The sequence below is a fragment of the Mus caroli genome, chromosome 3 (assembly GCF_900094665.2).
Source record: "Mus caroli chromosome 3, CAROLI_EIJ_v1.1, whole genome shotgun sequence".
NCBI lineage: Eukaryota > Metazoa > Chordata > Mammalia > Rodentia > Muridae > Mus > Mus caroli.
Genome location: NC_034572.1, coordinates 6992010 through 7014012, shown reverse-complemented (window position 1 = coordinate 7014012; position 22003 = coordinate 6992010). Strand labels below are relative to the sequence as shown.

Genomic DNA, 22003 nt, shown 5'->3' with positions numbered 1-22003 from the left:
AGATAACTGCAATATTGGTCAGTTTGCAAGGGATGATAGAAGCAGCAGGAAAGAAGTTCGTCCTCAATGTAGGAACTTCAATGGACAGACATGAGCTCAGAAATTCCTAAAGTTGATTATTGTAACAGTTATTGAACCCAGTTTTCCAAAACACATAAATTGCAATATAAGAACATTTCTATAGCTGCTGATGTCAACATTAATTTTATTAAAAACTGGAAAAGGAGATACCCATGACATTGGGTCTACTTTTACATATAAATCATCAGAGAATATTAATAAGCTTTTTACTAAATATATCAAAATTACTGTAATGGTTATGTGATAAGCAAAGACTTTTTCTAGAAGTACTATCATCGGGAATTCTTATCAATTTTACATTTGCATTTATGATATTTCCCTGAGAATTATTTCTCCAGGGATTTAAATTTTTTCTCTACCTCTGAAATTTTAACACATATAATAAATAAGAAAATAAGTAACATTGCACAATCATCAGGCCTGCAAATTATTCCCTCTTTTTATAGAATAGCATCAGCTCTATTACTCATTATTGTTTTCCACAGGATTTCCAGCCTATTTTCATTATCTTGTGTTATGTTTTCAATCTACTATCACAGAGATCTATGCAAAATTAAATCTGGCCAATTCACTTCCTTTAAAAAAACACTTTTAATTTGTATCCTTCACTTGCGAGATAAAGTCAGCTCGCCCTGTGAGAGACATGCACCTTCTCTTCTTGATACAGTTTCTGCTTATCTCCTTAGAGCCCCCTTTCACTCTTACCTCACACTGTACAATTTAGTAGTATAGAACTGATGACATTTCCAGATTGTAACATCACATCCATTTGTCTTTGTCAGCCGTTGACACCTCCCTCAACCTGGCTTTCTCTACTCACTACTTTCCTCAGAGATTGTTTTTCTCTCCAAGGTCCTGAATCAGCTCTGCCAGAGCACATTCTAAGAAACAGTCCCTAGCTCTCCTCAACCATCCAATTTCTACTAGTCACAGTGATAAATAATTTATTCCATTTATGTGGGACACTGTACCTGTCTTTAGACGCAGCAGAAAAGAGCATCAGATCCCATGACAGATGGTTATGAGCCACCATGTGGTTGCTGGGAACTGAACTCAGGATGTCTGGAAGAGCAGTCAGTGTTCTTAACCGCTGAGCCATCTCTCCAGCCACAGTGATAAATAATATTACTAACAATATAACTTAGCACTATTTTAAGCTTGTTACTTCCAGTAAGTATGCATTCCAGATGAACACAATAAAGTTAATATTGTCATCGTATAATACATAATAAAATAAAATGCAGAAAAGTTAATCCTTTTGACAAAGACTAAATAAATACTCAGGTGCAAAGCAAAGAATTTATATTCATTAGCCTTGTCCCATAATCCTTAGTTACCACCCCTCTGCAGATGATAATTTCAATGTACAACACTGCACTTAGATGAGTCTTTCTGATATACTCATCTACCTATCAAACTTTATCAGAAGGAAAACCAACTCATTCCGATATCTATATACAACACAGCACAGATCATAATGTCCAATAACTGTTTGTTGAGCTTAACCATACTCCACTTTCTAAATGACATTTTTAAATTAACTAGAATTGTCCAAGAAGAAACTATATAAGCTTTTAGAGCAAATATCATACAACATAAATTATCCTGGAGAGAATTCGACATAAATTAATAAAAGTCATATGAATAATTGAGCTATTAAATTTGTAGATAATAAAATAAAACATGAGCCGGGCATGGTGGCACACGCCTTTAATCCCAGCACTTGGGAGGCAGAGGCAGGCGGATTTCTGAGTTCAAGGCCAGCCTGGTCTACAAAGTGAGTTCCAGGACAGCCAGGGCTACAGAGAAACCCTGTCTCAAAAAACAAAAAACAAAAAACAAAAAAACAAAACAACAAAAACAATAACAACAAAAATGTATCTTGCTCAACCATTTTTTATAAACACTTGACATAATCTGTGGAAAGGTGTCATGGATATATCCTTTCTGCTATGTCTCTCTGTGTTTCGCACCCCTGCTCAGAACCAATAATGCAAAGAAAGAAAATAAATCAACCTACACTATAACTACTATGCACTAAATTTAAATCTAACCCCAACTTTCTCAGCAGTGGAAGCAAAAAACACATAACATGTATCATTTCTTCTAACAGTGAAAAATTGAAATGTTAACATTTGAGAGGCTGTTTGTTGCTAAGATGTGGGCTGCATGCTTAGCATATTAAAGGACCAGGCAACAAATCACTACCACCAAGAAAAAATAAATTAAAGAAAAGACAAAACAATGAAATGAAGATTAGGAAAAATGAAGGAATGTAGGAAGAGAAAAAGTGAGATATTGGTATTCAGGTTGATTTGTAAAATTATATGCTAACAATTAGTAAGTAATCAGGAGAAAGGAAATAAAATTATAGTGAGCATTTTAGAATATACATATTTAGATGTATAAATATTTATTTTAACATGTTATATGCATAGACTTATTTTATGTACAGGTATATAATCAAAAGCACACACACATATATATGTGTGTGTGTACATATATATATACAGTAAAATAGAAATATATAAATCTTTTCTCATATACTGAATTACAAATATATATTATACATTTACTTATTTTTGTGTTGCCTAGAGTTATTCCAAATAGCCAATCCCCAAATCATGTATATTCTATATTCTTTATGTTTACTGCTTTCACTTTTCCACAATATTTGGAGACAATTAAGAGCATATTGATACCTAACATATATATAAAACATTTACTTATTTATGTATATATGGAACTTATACTACTACAGACAACTTTTTCTACTGATAATATATCTAGACATTCATCTTCTATATTTGTGTTTTATGAGCATTTATTGTTTGGATGTTACAAATGAGAAGGACTACTTTCTATAGATAGATAGATAGATAGATAGATAGATAGATAGATAGATAGATAGATAGACAGACAGATAGGGATTGCCAAATCTTTTTACATACATACATACACATATATACATATGTATACATATGTAAGTACATACATACAGAGAGAGAGGGATGGATGATGGATGGATGGATAGATAGATAGATAGATAGATAGATAGATAGATAGATAGATGAATAAGTAGAGAGAAGGGTAGAGAAAAGAAAAGGATATAAATTTTTTGACTGACTAGGAGACTTCTACTTTTCTCTCTGCCTGGGTTGACTTCAAGTAAGTCCCTGACAGTGAGCTCTTGTCTCCCTTTACTTAGGCCATTTGCTTCAGAAATCATTTGCAGCCCCATAGGAGGAACAACAATATGAACTAACCAGTAACCCCAAAGCTCCCAGGGACTAAACCACCAACCAAAGAGTACACATGGAGGGACTCAAGGCTTCAGCCGCATATGTAGCAGAGGATGGCCTTGTGGGGCATCAATGAGAGAAAAGGCCCATGGCCCTGTGAAGGCTCAATGCCTCAGAGTAGAGGAATGGCAGGACAGGGAAGTGGGAGTGGGTGGGTTAGTATGGGGGATAGTATGGGGAGGGTTGGAAGAGAAATGAGGAAGGGGATAAAATTTGAAATATAAATAAAAAATATCTAACGAAAAATTTACTTTTGAAAAAAAGAAATCATTCTGCTAGACTTTTCTTGTCTTTAAATACTAACCTTTCCTTAAACTATTGAGAATTTAACAATGCTGCAACGTCTTTTTTTGAGGACCAGAGAGTCACCTTTGGGGCACTTAACCATAACCATCAAAATATACTCCCAGTCCCATTGGGATTGACTACATTTGAATGACAGGTGCAGATTAGCAAACACAGACACACCAGCCAGTTGCTTCTGATCCAGTACCATCCACTGCTCTCTACTAGTCACCCCACCACTTTACCTATCCTTCCCCATCATCTCAGAAAAGTTTTTTTTTCTTCTCTCTCTTATACATTGCAATCATCAAGACCACAGTTCTCTTTGCCTATCTGTTTTCCAGTGCAATTTTCCTTTGATAGAGACAGCACTATACATGAAAATTAAATTTCCCCATCATGACATGGTAACTCTTAAGAGTTACAAATATACAGACTACTTACTTGTTTAGAAGCAATGTCTTAGTATTTAGCCCCACTTGGCATTAACCTCATAATTTTTCTGCCACACCTTCCCAAGTTACTGACAGGCATTGCCACACCTAAATAAGAAGACTTATTAAAAAAAAAACTCTTTTAAACTCAATTTTAAACTACATTAGTTTGCAGACATGTTGGTTGGCTACAAATTTTGTGGTGGTGGGATATTAGACATATATAACATATATATTCATAATGTTTTAATCAGATTTTATAAAACAACAGATGAGATTTGTAGATAAATCTCACTTTGCCTCCCATCAATCAATATTTTCTGATTTGAATAATGTATGTTGTGCTAATTAGTTTTTCTGATTTTAATCGTCCATTTGTACTAGTTTTCACAGATTTTTCCTTCTATTATCTTACTCTTCTTTGTTTTAGTATGAAATTCTCAATTTTTTAAAAGATGCGTATAAAATGTGTTCAGTGGAAATTTAACGTGGTCATATAGTCTCCTTAATTTTGCTATGGTACCAAAAAGATGCATGCTGTAGCCAGAAATGTAGCAAATAAAAACTAACGTAATACATATGTAAAGTTACTACTATCATAAAAGGTTATAAGTGCAATTTTTCTCATTTACAAATGAAAAATAGCTGATAGAGAAAAGTAGAGGTACAGAGACATGCTTGCCTGCAACTTTTCTTTTTTCATATGAAGATTTACTGATTCCCACTACTTTTCTGCTAAAGAATTCATAATATTTCACATTTAAGATTAAGCTTACTGTATTTTAAACTGGAACTCCATAAAATTGATGATTTGTTCTAAAAGCCTTTGAACTGGTGATAAAAATAATTGATGAACTGTTTAGTCACAATGTGAGTAGATTGGCATTTAATAGAGGAAAAATTCAAATGTCTAATGAGATGTGATATTGAGTCAATACAATGAACTACATGCCTTTTGATTCAAAAATAGAACTAAATGAAGTGAGTGTGTAGATGAATGTGTTTTTAAATCATCAAAGAAGTATGGTTCAAAGAACAATACAAGGTAAATGAAGGAGAATTCTATGATCTGACTTTGATAATGATGAATTTTATTAATATTTTCAGAGTTAAGTTTTTAGCATGGAGAATTCTATTAATTTGTGGGGTTTTCATACATTATATTTCGATCTTATTCACCCCAATCCTCCCCTTGAGTCCGTTTAAATCTACCACTTCTCAATCCCTCCACATGCTCTGTATCCTCTTTGAATTTAATTTGAAAGGAATGGTTTTTATACATGCCATGAAAACATGGCCTGTTTTTTCCTGACAAACATAAATAATTCTCCCTTACAATCCTATCCAACAGTCTAAATGTCATTATTTGCTCTTAAATTTTAATATAGATATCTTTTTTAAAGGGTTAAAAGCAATAGTTACTATTTCTTTTGTATCTTGTATTCTTCAAATCAGATAAATTGAAATATTGATAAAGAATATACAAAGCATAATTCTCAATAAAAGAGTTTGAATTTACCTTTAATTAAAATATGTCACAGAAGAGAAACTATAGATTGAGATCTGAATTGCATAGGAGTGTAAAATTTAAAGTGTGTGTGTGTGTGTGTGTGTGTGTGTGTGTGTGTGTGTAATCATATGTATATATGTGTATAAATAATACTGGGAATTCTTAAAACATAAGCTAGATGAAGTTTAAGATATGAGGTGAGTATCTTCAGTTGAGTTCTGTTGTAGTGAGCACCATGACCAACATTAACTTCGGCGAAGAGCTTCATCCTATTCTTGCAAGAACTGGTATGTCATTGAAAGAAGCCAGGGCAGGAACTCAAGACAGGAACCTGGAGGTAGGAACTGAAGCAGAGGGAAAAGGCTCACTGCTACCTGCTTCCCTGGCCTTGCTCAGCTACTCTTCTTATACACACACACACACACACACACACACACACACACACACACACACATCTGCTCAGAGATGGGACTGCCCACAGTAGGTAGGACCTAATTATCTCAATTAATCAGTAAAATGCCTCATAAAAACATCTCTACCAGCCAATCAGGTGAATCAGTTATTGAAGTTCCCTCTTCCCAGATGTGTCAAGCTGTCAACCAAGGTTTGCCATTTAAATGAGCAAGGAATAGGAAGTCACATTAAGAATCTCTGACAGTACAGCCATGAGCAGTGTCCCAGAGAAATCAGGAAGGTAAGTAACGGAGAATGTAAAGCCAGGAGCGTGCCCAGTCACCACTAGTTGCTAGTTGAAGTTGCAAATAGCCACAGAGTCAGTGGGGAAGGCGTCAGTCTGAGGCATGCCACGCAAACTATGAGAATCAGCAGAATGGACAGAGAGAACAACCCTACAGCTGGACTCTTCCACAGCTTGGGGTGAAACATATTCTCCAACCAGGCTTAAGATCAAGAATGCTACAAGTGGGGATCAGAAAGGCCATGCAGAGAGGCAATCCAATGTCACTAAGCCTCCTGTGATATTGGTGGCATATTGCACTCTCCTTTAGTCTGGGATCAACTTGGTTTATTTTTCTTTGAAACTTCTTAGAAGTTTGTTAATTGCTTGACAAAAATGACAAAAAAATCAATCAACAAATAAGTGATCCATTTCTTTGAGATCACTCTTAATTCCTGTAGTAGATTTTGTAATATGCAAAGTTACTAGACAAACATTGTTAAAATCACAAAAGTAACAATTTCACAGGCAGAAAATGGAGTTAAAAATCAATGAAATTTAGAATGGACCTAGGATATAAATGGATCTAGTAGTTCTAGAAAAAAATCTTTGTTTTTAATCAGAAGCATTTATTCAGAACTTACAAATAAAATTTCCTAGGAAGTCATATATCTGTAGACACGGTGAAAATCCCTAGCTTTATGCACGTGGACCTGTAAGAGAAATGAAAACCATGAAGGCATATAGAGATATTTCTCCCAGTTTTGTATTTTGCCCACACTACACTAGTTCAAACTTTATCAAGAGGGTCATATCTTTTCTTTTGTCACAAGGAACACAATGAAAAGAGCGAGACTAAAGCAGTGTATTACCACTTTCCTGAGCTGATAGGGTCAATCAATGTCAAAAGTGACAGGAGAGGACACCAAGGCAATATAACTTATCAGAGCTCATCTTTGGGTACCTCAAATGAAAAGTCTTGTGAAAGCCATGAAAAGGAGAGTAAAAGGCAGAATATAAAGACAAAAGGAGCGAATCACATTGGCTCAAGGATGCTTTGAGCAAACAGTGTGCCTGTGATACAGTCTAGTGGAGATACAGGGCACATTCTCTTTACTCTCTGATGCTAGCTTCTACTAATCTTAATACTATGATTATCTAATATAATTGTCTTTGCCTCTATGTGAGCAAAAGGCACAGCTGTGCCTTTAGGCAATAATAAAACAGGGCCAAAGGTTCCTTCTTATTAATATTTATAGACGTAAATATAAAATCAATGCTAATAAAGGGGATATTAAAAGAGATACATAACTGTAGGTCTGAGAAACAAATGGAATTTCAAAAATAGATTGAAAATATTTAATGTTTGGACAAATACAATATTTTCTATCACTAATGAATAAATAGATAAATAACAACTAAAATAATATTGATGACCATTTGAAAATATTGAATAGATGAAAATATGATAATTAATGAGAATCCTCCCAACATGTAAAAAAATAAAAGACAGAAATTATTATATGTATATGTTGTACATTTCCCTAAACTGTGAGGTTTAGTAAAATCTAGTCAAGTACCTAAGATATAATAGATGAAAGGAAAATGTCTTAAAATGAATGGTTTTAGATAAATCTGAAATGGAAATGGAAGCGAAATATGCATCAGTAAAGAATTTATGTTTGAAAGGTTTATAAGATAAATTAACACACACACACATTCATGATTTCTGACAAAAGTGTCATAAGCACACACTAAAGTAAGGAAATTCTCATCAGGGAAGAGCCTGAAAATCTTGTCTGTCACATGCAGAACAATGGAACCAGACTCTTCTACTTATCAAGAACACAAGTCACCTCAAAACAGATATCAGGCACATTTGAGACCTGAATTGTTTTAACTGCTAGAGGAAAGCTCAGAAGAAATGCTTTACGTCTTTAAAATGGCAAAGTTTATTTTTAGACAAGATACCAAACACAAAAGCAAGAGCAGACAAATGGGACTGTATAAAATGTGTTTCTAGCAACTGAAACAAATAACAAAGGGAAGAAACAGGCAAGAGATTAAGAGAAATTATTTACCAGCTGTATCTTGCAGGTTGTTGGTCTCTACAAGGCATACAGCACAACAGCTTCCAAAATATCAGCAGCATAAGGATAATCAAGAAATGGCAACTGACTTAAATTGACATCTATCAAAAGTATTCCAAGAAGTGACAAACAGGACCATAAAAATGACTATGACTAGCAATTATCAAGAAAATGAAATGAAAACCATAATGGATATCATATCGCATCTTTTAGAATGCCTAATAGAAAAGAGATAAATGATAATCTTCTGACAAGCTCAGAAAAAAAAAGGAACATATGCACACTGTTTTTCTGAAATACTTTCCTTCACACTCATTTTTACAGATTACTATTGAGTTTCGTAGAATGCTATGCTGCCAGTTAGTTCCTTTCAGCCAAATGAAGATGTCAGACTCTTGTCTGACTTGTAACATTGTTAAAAGTGTCTACCTACTTCAAAATACAATTTGCTGTGAATTTTAGCAGTTTCATTAAGACATGCTTCAATGTGTTTATAAAATTCATTAACGTCTATTCATAGCATAAAGAGACAGGACTTACAGCAGCACCCGCATTCAAGTATATGGTGCTCTGTGATCATATCCATCCATCACACTTCGCTGCATGCATTAGCTTCCTTCACTTAGCATGGTGGTCCTCCAGGCCCCTATTGTCCTGAAAAAGTCATGATTTCATTCTTCTTTGTAGATGAACAAGACTCCATTTTATACAACACAGTTTCTTTATTGAGTTCTTGATGGACACCCACCTAGTCAAAAAAGAAAGAAGCACAGTAAAATTTCTATACCCTTCTGTAGACTTGAGAACAAGAAAATCCCAACAGCATTCTGATACACATAGGTACCATTCATAAAACATTATTTAACTGTAGTATGTGGCTTTTGAATCCAGGCACTTCTGTGAATGTAAACTTCACATTTTATGGTTAAGTAGGGCTTTGTTTGTACACCCACAGACACCCTTTTGTTTATGCAGGGCATGTGAAAAGCTTACTGGGGAGCTGCATGTAGTCAGCATAGTGGATCATCTTTGTGATAATTATTATAATAGCTTGTTTATTAGTAGAAATGCATAAATATTTATATATTTACTGAGATGTAAGTTTTTAATATTTATAATGATGGAAGTACCTAATTATCAATAGCTACAAAAACCTCTTTTAGCTTCCATACTCAGGAAGTTTATACTAGTCCCAATATAAAAATTACTTTAACCAGAATCCCTACTTATAATCTTTTATTTGCAAAATTTTGTGGTTCTGTATTAATAATTCAGAGTGTTATTATGAGAGTTTATATTTTGTTGATATCTTAGAGAAAAATAGAATAATACTATAAATATAACATAGCAAATTGAGTTTTCAGTTACCACAAACATTTTTCTAGTTCTATAAGACTACATTATTGCTTCATACTACAAACACTGACTCACCAAATACCAAAAAGTAAATAAAAAATAAAGCCTTTGTTTCTCTCTTTTATTTATGCTCTTACATTTCATTCAATTATCTGATCTTAGCTGCTAAAAATGTTCTGTATCTTTAGTGTACACATTCTTTTTTACTCACTAAGTCTTCTTTGGCTATTCTACTGTATGTCTGAAATTTAGAGGCTAAATAGACCCTTTGCCTTCGGGAATTTATATCAAGAATAAACTGGCAATCACATCCTTATCAAGAATATCTCTATACTTCTTACCGTTTTGCCTAAACGCATTTCTTTTTTTTTTTTTTCTTTTGTGAGGCTATCATGCTGCAGCTCATGCTGGTCTGTAGCCCTGTTATACTCTTTGAACTTATTTTAAATGATTTGATTATTAATTTCATACATGAGTACACTATAATATTTACTTCATTCCATTACCCCCCATTCCTACAACTCTTGCTTTATATCTACATTTTCAATTTAGGATCTCCTCTTCTAAAATTATTATGCATATACATATTTATTTATGTATATGTATTCAAACCCTGGAGAAACTTAATTTTCCACCTTTAGTAGCCATTGACTGCTTATAGGACTTCATCTAGAGGTGAGTTTCAGGAACTTTACTTCATCTCCACTGCTTTTGACTGGTATTGTCGTTTTGTAGGTCTTAGTCAGACAACCATGCTGTTGCAATATTATTGGTACAGAATTCCTGTCTTGTCTAGAAAACACTATGGCACTGGCCCCTACAACCCCTCTCCTGTGAATTTCCCTGAGCTTTAGGTGTGAGGTTGTTTTGTAGATGAACTAAATGAAGCTGTGCACATCTCAACCAAATTTTCTCCATATTATGACCATCATGAAACCTCTATCCAATGCAAAAAGAAGCACTTCTTCTTCTTCTTCTTCTTCTTCTTCTTCTTCTTCTTCTTCTTCTTCTTCTTCTTCTTCTTCTTCTTCTTCTTCCTCTTCCTCTTCCTCTTCCTCTTCTCCCTCTTCTTCTCCTCTTTCTTTTTCATTGTTTTGTTTTTGATAAAGAGTGAGAGCAACACTTATCTGTGGGTACTATTATAATTGGTTTTGAATATAATTAGTTGCTTTAGAAAAATGGTGCAGGCCATTGCCATTGCTCATAGTTGCCATAAAGAAATTGAAGATAAGATTGTATTTGTGATGACATCACCCAGAAACACAGAACCTGGAGATATCAAGCTTGCATTGACTCCAAATTTCATAGTATAGGAACATTTTATATAAGACTAACTTTCAGAGAGAGAATCAATGGACGTCCTACCTAAGCCTGTCAAGCACAAAATTACCATCCAAGAAGGGCATCCCCAATGGTGCAGTAATGACTCATCTTGGAGATAACCAACAGCTGCTTAACAATCCTAAGTTCCACTCAATAAGAGGGAAATCATGTCAGATACTGTAAAACTACCCAATCACCCTTGGCTAGAGACATCATAGACCCTCTTGTAGAAACTACTACTGGCCATGAACTTTTTTTCTTCTTGTGTTAATCTCCAAGTGTTGAGGTTGCAGGTTTGCCCTTTCCTACCCACCACATTTTTGCCTAATGTTTTCTAAATCTCCTACCTGGAAAGATGAAGAGTTATTTAAGAGCTTTCATAAATGGAACTATTTATTTACATATTCTACTGAATATATCTCACAGCTGCTTAATCTTCAAGGCAGCCATACAGCTAACAATTTCCCAATGAACCTCATCTTTCTGTATTATCAGGGAACCCTTTCCTCTCTCCTTGGAGTATTCATTTTCTAAATGAACACACATCAAAGGTCCCCTCATCTAGGAACTCTCATCCCTGTAGTTTTTCCTCAAGTATACAGTTCACAGTCCTTCTCATGATCAAGAAGACACAGGGATTTGAGAAAATGACAAGCAATGCTTTCAACGAAGGAGACAAGCATATTTAGTACTGTTTGAGGACTTGTTTCATGGACTGCTTCTTGCTCAGTCATTCCAGCCTTAAGGAGAAGCTAAGTATATGGGGGAATTTATATAATAACTTGCATTCTCACAATGTAGCCATAATCAGGGAAGTTTCTTTCATATATCAGATAGTGATGACCACAGAGAACAACATCTGGTCCAGATGAAGAGAATGAGGGACTGTAGCATACCCATCCTGTATTGGGCTGTCTAATTATAAGTAATTCTCCCAAGTGTCAAGAATTGCAAAGGAGAGTGGAAAGACTGAAAGTGCAGATGTGATAGATAAAAACAAGGAAACAGCGTCCTCCAGGTAAAACCACCCAGGTGTGCACACAAATTCACAATGGTTGTGACAAAATGCACAAGACCTTTCAAATTCAAATCAGAAACAAAACCAGCATGGTGAATAATGCACAAATCCCCATACCAATCTGAAAAGGTATTGGAAGTTACAAGCTGCTGGGAGAGAGGAAAGTAGGCTCTCTTTAAGAGTGAGAGTCAACCGGGCAGTGGTGGCACATGCCTGTAATCCCAGCACTTGGGAGGCAGAGGCAGGTGGATTTCTGAGTTCGAGGCCAGCCTGGTCTACAGAGTGCCTACACAGAGAAACCCTGTCTTGAACCCCGCCCCCCCCCAAAAAAAAAGTGAGAGTCCTGATATTCCTGATATGGCAAGAGTGATCTGGTAAATGGACATCTATTCAAGAGTATATGGACAGTATAAACTGACTTTAATCTTTTAATGAGGACACAAGGTTAGGTGAGTAAAAAGTGAGGTTTAGATCTGGGGTTATTTTGGGAGGGGGTGAATATGATTTCAAAACATTAAGTGAAGTTGTCAAAGAACTAATTAACAAAAAAAAACCAATTCAGTTATTGGGTCTATCAGAACTTTCTCAGTGACATATATGTAAATAAAGTGAATACATACATTTTCCATAAATGAAATTTGAGATGTAGGCAAAAGCTTTCTTAAAACATTCATGGAATTGTAAAGTTGATGGGATGGAATGACAGAGTAGATTTCAGAAAACCTTATGTTTAATTATTATTATACCAATTAATAAATTAGTAGGATGAGTTATTTACCACGTTTCATAAGAGTAAGATGAGAAACAAAATACTCAGAAAAGCACACATGTATTATATTAGTAACAATGGTTCAAAATCAATAATTTCTATGAAATTTTGTAATTCATGCCAATACTTATATGCATCATATATATATATACATATATATAATGCTACACAGAATATAGGAAAATATATCTTATTCCTCTACACTCCATCTGGTCCAATAACCCTATTGGAATGCACTTTCTGCCACCTCCCCACTTCCTGAATACAGAGTTTGGACATGGAGGTATTGATCATGGTATTGATAACCTCAGATGTAACCTGAGAAATACTAACTCACCTACCAACTATAGTCACTGTCATAGACTTCTGACTTCAGTGTCACATTTATTAACTAGAGGGGAAATATTCCCAAGCTTCAGAAGAATTAAAAAGAAGAGGAAACTTCAAAGAGAAAATGTAATCATCTGAAAAAGTGTGATAAAGTATGCTCAATGGAATTGAAATGGTCCTTGGTTAAAAAGTTTAAGAAAGTAAATTAAAATGCCAAGCACAACGGGTAACTTTGCAATAAAGAATGTTGTACTCTCACACTGTAAAAGGAAAGGAGATCAGTCCAATTAAATATTCATGAAACAAAAGATCAAGGCTTTAAGTCTTAGATCAAGTTCAAGCCTAGAATGAACTAATGATCCAATAGTCCATACGAATACTAAGCATTCAGTAAAAGGATAAGTCGGAACTGCAGTTTGGAATGGGTTCCACTTGAATTAAATTGACCAATAGTTTTACTTTGCTTACTTTTTTCCAATCTTGCATAAGAAGCTGATTGACATTTAAGATAGTGAATCTCAAGACTACATGCATACTAATCAGCCAATGGGTGGTCACTGACATTACTGTGACCCGGTAAAGATGCTTTCATTCTTTTATTCCTTTTTACTAAACAAAATAATATTTCTTTTCTCAAATATCTTACCTTCACACATTTATAAACATTATAATCACTGATATAAGAAGAAACATATACAAATTTAATAACTGTTATTTGACCCCAAAGTTGCTAAAATCTTATGTTGAAGATGCATCAGTGAGGTAGTTTTAGTTTTAGTTAGCAATGAAGATTAACAGTGTGTGCATTAATCATTTGAAGTGAAAACTCCTTTCAGGACCTTCCCTAGAAAGTAGTAAGCAATTTCATTTCAGAAGATTAACTGCATAGAAGTACAGGTGAAGAAGCTTTGACCAATTTGACATCCTCTTTAGAGAGATGCAGGAAAAAAGAAGGTTAATCCAGCCCCAGGCAGAATGCCTCTTCTGAGTGTATATCAGCTGGGGAAATGTGCAGGTTTCGGGAGCAGCAGAGAGGTGCACTGAAAATAATCATCAACTCTTGATGCCTGCAGGTAACAAGCACTGCAGGTGAGATAAAGGCCAGACTCAATCCATCCTCAGTGCAGCAGGCCTATGGCCATACACTCCCAGAGAAGGCCCAGTGTCCATCACCACAATTGGCCCAGCTAAAGCATCTTATCTATTTATTTATTTTCAAGTTGACAACAGTGTTTGAGAAAGTCAAGGCAGACAAAGCCTCTTCTAAAATGCCTAAGGGATCAGTTATTCCTTTTGAATGGAATGGCCTACAGTCATTTTTGCAAAACCACTAAAAAAAAAAAAAAAAAAAAAAAACTCCGAGTATCGTTATGTTGACTGAAGCAAAATAAACCTTGCAGATTGAAAGTTGGGGGCAGGGATCCACAGGCAGAATAAAATGAGCAGTCAGACGGTATCCATTCTCATTTTGTTAACTTAGGGGTTGCTTACAGTATCTAGAATTTTGACATAATTAAAAAAATGGAATTTGAAATTAAGCTCTCAGCACTTATTGAAACATTCACAGAAATAAATGACTGGTATAAAAACTAACATTTTCTGCAGAAGATTTCATTGGCCACGTTTAATATTTGCTTGCCCCATGATTGACGCTACAAATAGTTGTGCTATTAACTTCCAGTGTGCTCCTTAGTTTATACAATATGCAGTTTACTGCTATTATCATGAAATGTATGTGAAGTATTTGCTACATATGGTAATAATAATTTTTTAAAACAAATAATTTCTTCTTTAGGTTAGAAGACTTCTAACATACACCTGAGGACCTAGGGTTATACATTAAATGATTATATTAATGTACAACATTGGTTTTTATGATAAGGATGAAACTGAATATATTTTAAAACATTTTCAAACAATACCATGAAGTCCTTCTCAGAAATGTTTGACTCTTTATTTAAAAATGAAATATAAAGACAGTTTTGAAAGCAGCAAGGTATAAGACAAAGCCTAGGACTTCACAAAGAAAATGAATCTCACAGTCAAGTAATACTTAGGAAAAATTCTGTTAAATTAAGAACAAAACCAAAACTACTGGTTATGAGCACTGGCTTTGAAATTGTGCTGAGGTCTTGTCCTTCCCATGCTTAGAGGAAACCCATGGTACAAAGGTATGCATTTTAATAGCATTTTGAAGAGGAGTGACATTATGTTGAACTCATTAGGTGGTATCTATGTCACAAACATGAGATCACACACATTCAGACATCACAATTTATATGAGTCCACATGATTACTACATAACAAAATCAATATGTCAATGCAAGGGCAGTTTTAATAAATTGAGAAAAAGAAGAGAAAAAGTAACTTAAAAGATTCTTTAAAAACTCAAACATAAATTGTGAGAAAATAGAGCCCTTGATGTGTAGAATATAGGAAATAAAAGCATAAAATATATAAAAGATAAAGAAGAAAATTTAAACATGTGGAAGAATAGAAAACTCCAATCATTTACTTTAAAAAAGCATAAAACAAACATTACAAATCTTAAAAGACTTTGGTTACATATTTCCCTTTTCAATTAAAATAAGATTTTTTTCTCAATACTATATCCAGATTTTACCTCATTCTACTTCCAGTTTCTCTCAACTTACCCATTCTAAATCCACTCCCATCTGTCTTTGATTATGTACATTTTCTTATAGTGTCCTTGATCCCTCTGGTTCCTTCAATCCTCCATCCTTGTCTTTCACAAGAGTCACCAAGCTTCTCCTGATGATTGGCTGTTGATCTCTGCATCTGTTTCTATCAGCTGCTGGGAGAAGCCTCTCTGAGGACAGTCATGCTATGTGCCTGTCTTCAAGTATAGCAGAATATCATTAACTCTCAGTGGTGGGCTCACTCTATGGCATGGGTCTCAAGTTAGGTCACTATTTCCTCAAATTCTGCTCCATCTTTTACCCCAGCACATCCTGTAGGCAGGACAAATTGTGGGTCTAAGATTTGTGGTTCAGCTGATGTCCCAGTCTACTTTTGGAAGGCTTGCCTGGTTACCAAGGATGGCCAGGAAGGATCCATATTCCCCACTGTTAGGAGTCTTTGCTACTGTCATGCTCATAGATTCTTCAGAATTTCCATTGTCCTAGGTTTCTACTGATTCCAAATATGTTCAACCCCTACTTCTAATCCAGTTGTTTCTCCAAGTTCTCTCTCCCTTTGTCTTCCCCCAATCCATCTGTCCTGTTTCCATCCCCACCCCTTCCCAACCCAGTCTATCCACCCCTGGGGTTCTTAACTATTTCCCCTTCTCAGTGTGATTCAAATATCTCCTCTTGGGATCCCCTCGTTATTTAGCTACTCTGGATCTGTGGACAGTAGTATGTGTGTCCTGTAATTTAGGGTAAATATTTACGTATGAGTAAGTACATATCATGTTTAACATTCTGGATCTGCATTACTTTGCTTAGAAAGATCTTTTCTAGTTCCATATTTGCCTGCAAATTTTATGATGTTATTGTTTTTAATAGTGGTAATAGTTATTGTGTAAATGTACATTTTAAAATCCATTGTTTAGTTGAGGGACACCTAGACTTTTTCCAGTTTTCTGCCTGTTATGAATAAAGCTGCTATGAACATAGTTGAGCAAGTGTTCTTATGGTATGGTGAAGCTTCTTTTGGGTATATTCACAATAGTGGTATAGGTGGGTCTTGATGAGACCTATTCCCAATTTTCTGAGAAGCCTCTATATTGATTTTTAAAGTGGTTGTACAAGTTTGCAGTCCCATCCACAATGGAGGAATGATCCCCTTGCTACACATCCTAGACAACATGAGATATCACTTGAGTTTTTTATTTTAGCCATTCTGATGGGTAAAAAATGGAATCTTAGAATTGTTTTGATTTGTACTTATCCAATGACTAAGAATTGTTCAGTTCCATGAGTTTGTAGGCTTTATATTGTTTCTGTTTTAAAGTCCAGGTTTAATCCATGATGATCTGATAAGATAAGGGGGTATTTTAATTTTCTAGTATCTGTTGAAACTGCTTTGTGAATGAGTTTATGGTCAGTTTTTGAGAAGGATCTGTGAGGTGCTTAGAAGAAGGTATATGCTGGCCACCAGCATAGCAGGCAGAGTTGTCATTGATTAATGCAATGCAGAGGACGGGGTGCAGTTTACTGCTGTTGGATATGCTGTAAGGGGACTTAGTAGGCAAGGGCTTGATGCAGGGGACTTATCTGGTTGCATCTGGTGTGGGCAGGCCTCCAGTAATGCAGGCAGCATTGTGGGCTAGATAACAGACCATAGGGGACAAGGTACAGTTTACTTCTTTGGTATGGTTTAGGGGGACTTGGCAGACAGGGTGTTTGGGCTGTAGTAGGGATATTACCTGGTTGTCACTAGTGCCAGCAGGACTCCAGAAATGCAAGTAAAGTTGTAGGCTGGAAAATGGAGCACAATTATTTTATTTATATCAGAGAATGTTGTAATACTTCCTTACTTTTAAGTTGAAATTTTTGATTCCTGAATTTTTAGTAACTTTTCTGTTGCTATGATAATATAGCATGATCAAGGCACCTCATGGAAGAAAGAGTTGATATGGATATACAAATCCAGCGAAGTAAGAGTCCTTCATTATGGGAATGGCATGTCAACAAGTGGAAGATAGGCAGCAGAAGAATGCTGAAAAGTCACAGCTAGACCACACTTGTTACCACACCTGTCACCATACCTGTCACCACACCTGTCACCCCAAGCATAAAATAGAAAGAACAAACTATAGGTAGGGTGAGACTAGCTAATCTCAAAGGTTTCCCCCAGCAGCATGCTTCCTCCAAGCAAGACTTCATTGCTTTGGCCTCTCAAACAATGCCACTAAGAACCAAATATTCAATTATTAGACCACATGGTGGATATTTTTCATTGAAACCACCACATTTCACTTCCTAGGTTGCATTAAATGCTCTTCTGTCTTTTCTCTGAGTTGCTAAATTACAAAAGACACATATAACCCCTTAGTATTAAGAATCAAATACATGAATCCTCTTTTTCAGAATGACAGTTCACCAGCCACTGACCTTTTGCCACTTCCTAATGTTTACTTCTCTCATGCACCTTTTAATCTTAATTTTGTTTTCTCCCTCTCCCTCTCCCCGGGGTTCTCTTCTTCCCTCCAAATTGTCCTTCAGGTCATTTGTGTTCATTGTCCTCTCTTTCTATTTCTTCCCTCCTGACTTATCAATATCTACTTTCTGCCTTCACACACACACACACACACACAAACACACACACACACACACACGGTGGGGAGAGAACGAAAAGGAGAGAGAGAGAGAGAGAGAGAGAGAGAGAGAGAGAGAGAGAGAAAGACCTCCAGTTTCTATATATGAGAGAAAGTATATGATTTTGAAGTGAATTTATTTTATTAAATATAATTTCTAGTTACCCCATTTTCCTACAAACATGAAGATATCTTTCTTCCCAGCCAAGTAAAATTCTATGTGTGAGATACACCTTGTAGGGGCACAAACGCTGCAAACTCCCACAATACCCAGAGGAAGCTCCACTTCCAGACACTCTAACATACCTAGGATCATAGTATCAGAGGTGAGGAGGACACAACATCTTTCCCAACACCACTGGGAGTAACTGGGTTCAATAGGATCCAGGGACTCGGGAAACCCACTGGACCAGTGGCATGGGTTCCTTCTGATCTAGGCCAGAGCGCTGAGGTACTCTAACACACCCAGGATCACAGGATCATCACAGGGGTTTGGTAATGCCAGGATCTCAGGGTCCAAGAGGCAGCTTGACTCCCAGGAGTTCTGACACATCCAGGATCTCAGGATCACAGGATCCCAGAATTATATGATCACAGAGATAGCTGGAGTCTGAGGAGTTCTGACACAACCAGGATCACAGGAAGGACAGGCTCCAGGTAGATACAGTGAGAGCAGGTAGCACCAGCAATAACAGAGGAGGCAAGCATAAGAACATAAGCAACTGAAACCAAGGTAACTTAGCATAATTGAAACCCAATTCTCCCACCATAGCAATTCCTGGATACACCATCACACAGGAAAAGCAAGATTCAGATATAAAATCACTTCTCATAATGGTGATAGAGAACTTTAAGAAAGACACAGATAACTCCTTTAAAGACATACCAAAGAACACAGTTAAATAGGTAGAAGCCCTTAAAAAGGAATCATAAAAATTCCTTAACAAATTACAGGAAAATGCAATCAGACAGGCAAAGGAAATGAGCAAAATCATTCAGGATCTAAAAATGGAAATAGAAACAATAAATAAATCACAACATGAGACATCCCTGGAATTAGAAAACCTTGGAAAGAGATCAGAAGTCATAGAAGAGATGGAAGAGAGAATCTCAGGTGCAGAAGATACCATAGAATACATTGACACAAAAGTCAAAGAAAATGCAAAAGGCAAAAAGCTCCTAACTCAAAACATCCAGGAAATCCAGAACAGAATGATAAGACCAAACTTAAGGATAATAGGTATAGAAGAGAGTAAAGATTCCCAACTCAAAGGGCCAGTAAATATCTTCAACAAAATTATAGAAGAAAACTCCCCTAACCTAAAGAAAGAGATGCCCATGAACATACAAAAAGCCTAAAGAACTCAAAATAGACTGGACCAGAAAAGAAATTCTTCCTGTCACATAATAATAAAAACACCAAACAAAACAAAGAAAGAATATGAAAATCAGTAAGAGAAAATGTCAAGTAACATATAAAGGCAGACCTATCAGAATTACACCAGACTTCTCACCAGAGACTATGAAATCTAGAAGATCCTGGGCAGATTCATACATACCGTAATATACCAACCCAGGCTATGACACCCAGCAAAACTCTCAATTATCATAGATGGAGAAACCAAGATATTCCATGACAAAACCAAATTTACACAATATCTTCCCACAAATCGAGCCCAATAAAGGATAATAGGTGGAAAACACCAACACAAGGAGGGAAACTACATCGTAGAAAAAGCAAGGTAGTAATCTTTCAACAAACCCAAAATAAGATAGCCATATAAATATAAGTCCACTTCTAACAACAACAACAACAAAAAAAAAAAAAAAAAACAGGAAATAACAATCACTTTTTCTTAATATCGCTTAACATCAATGGACTCAACTCCCCAATTAAAAGACATGGGCTAACAGACTGGATTAGTAATCAGGGTCCAGAACTTTGCTGCACAGAGGAAACATACTTCAGTAACAAAGACAGACCTCAGAGTAAAATGTTGGAAAACAATTTTTCAAACAAGTGTTCCCAAGAAACAAGCTGGAGTAGCCATTCTAATATCGAACAAAATCGACTCAATAGAAACAGATGCATAAATGTTGGGGTCTTAGATGCACTTAGCACTTAAAATGAGCAGAATGAATAAAAAAACCCACTTATCTAGGACTAATTGGCTATTCTGGGTCTTTTGTTGTTCCATATTAAATTGAGGATTTTCTTTCTATTTATGTGAAGAATGAGATGAGGATGTTCACTGTGATCTAATTGAATCAGTAAATTGTTTTGGCCTTTTTTTCACAATGTTAATTCTACCAAGCTATATGCTTGGGAGGTCTTCAAAGTCTAGTATGTTTCTTAATGTCTTTCTTCATATATTTAAAGTTTTCATTGTAGAGATTTTTACCTCTTTTGTTATATATATTCTAAATATTTTATTTTATTTGGAAAACTGGGAAGAGAAGTGTCCATGATCTCTTTCTTATCATGCTTGTTACTCATATTTATTAAGACTGGTAAATTTCATAAGTCAGTTATGTATCATAACACTTTGCTAAAATTATTGATAATTTCTACAATTTACTAGTCAAATTTTGGGAACACTGGGTATAGATAATATAATCTTTGATTGAAAACGATTTTACTTAATATTTTTCCATTTGTATCCCTTCTCTTGCCTTATTGCTCCAGCTAATACTTCAATCACATTATGGATGAGCAGTAGGGATAGTGGGCAGTCCTCTCTCATTCTTGATTTTAATGGGCATTATTAATGGTTTTATTCATTTAGGATGATATTGGCCATGTGTTTGTCATATATAACCTTTATTATTCTGGAATATGTTTCCTACATTTCTACTTGTTAAGAAGTAGGAGGCATGTTGAGAGGATCAGGGTGAGGTGAAGGGGCTGGAGGTGCCATGTTGGGCCAAGAAGGTGGCAAAAAGAAGCCCCTGAAACAGCCCAAGAAGCAGGCCAAGGAAATGGACAAGGAATATAAGGCTTTCAAGCAGAAGCAAAAGGAGGAACAGAAGAAACTCGAGGAGCTAAAAGCCAAGGCCACGGGGAAGGGCCCCCTGGCCACAGGTGGAATTAAGAAATCTGGCAAAAGTAAACTGTTCATATCACATCTGGGGTGATGGTTACCCTCCTCTTCCATTCTTATTTAAACATCTGGATTACCTGCCATTACATCTTTGCCACCTACAGCTAGAATGAAGTGTTATCCTGGAGCCTGTTGTACATTGTAATAAACTTTTGTAAAAAAAAAAAATGAACAAAGTATTTACATTATTTAATGCAATGGCTCGTCGTCTCTAGTGTTCAGCAATTCCTACCTAAACTGTGAATTTAAAGTGAACCCAGTCTGGAATCCCACTAGAGACTACTGTTCCATCTTCATTGTACTCTGAATTCTGTACCTTTAAAAGCCAAAAGAAAGAAAGAAAGAAAGAAAGAAAGAAAGAAAGAAAGAAAGAAAGAAGAAAGAAAAGAAAAAGGAAAGAAAAGAAAAGAAAAGAAAAAAGAGAAAAGAATGCATATTGATTCTTAT

At 35.6% G+C, this 22003-nt stretch overlaps 1 pseudogene; it reads left to right on the top strand.

Annotated features, from left to right (window-relative positions):
• The first annotated feature begins 21371 nt into the window (after window positions 1-21371).
• LOC110291015 lies at window positions 21372-21590 on the top strand (annotated as a pseudogene).
• The last annotated feature ends 413 nt before the right edge of the window (window positions 21591-22003 follow it).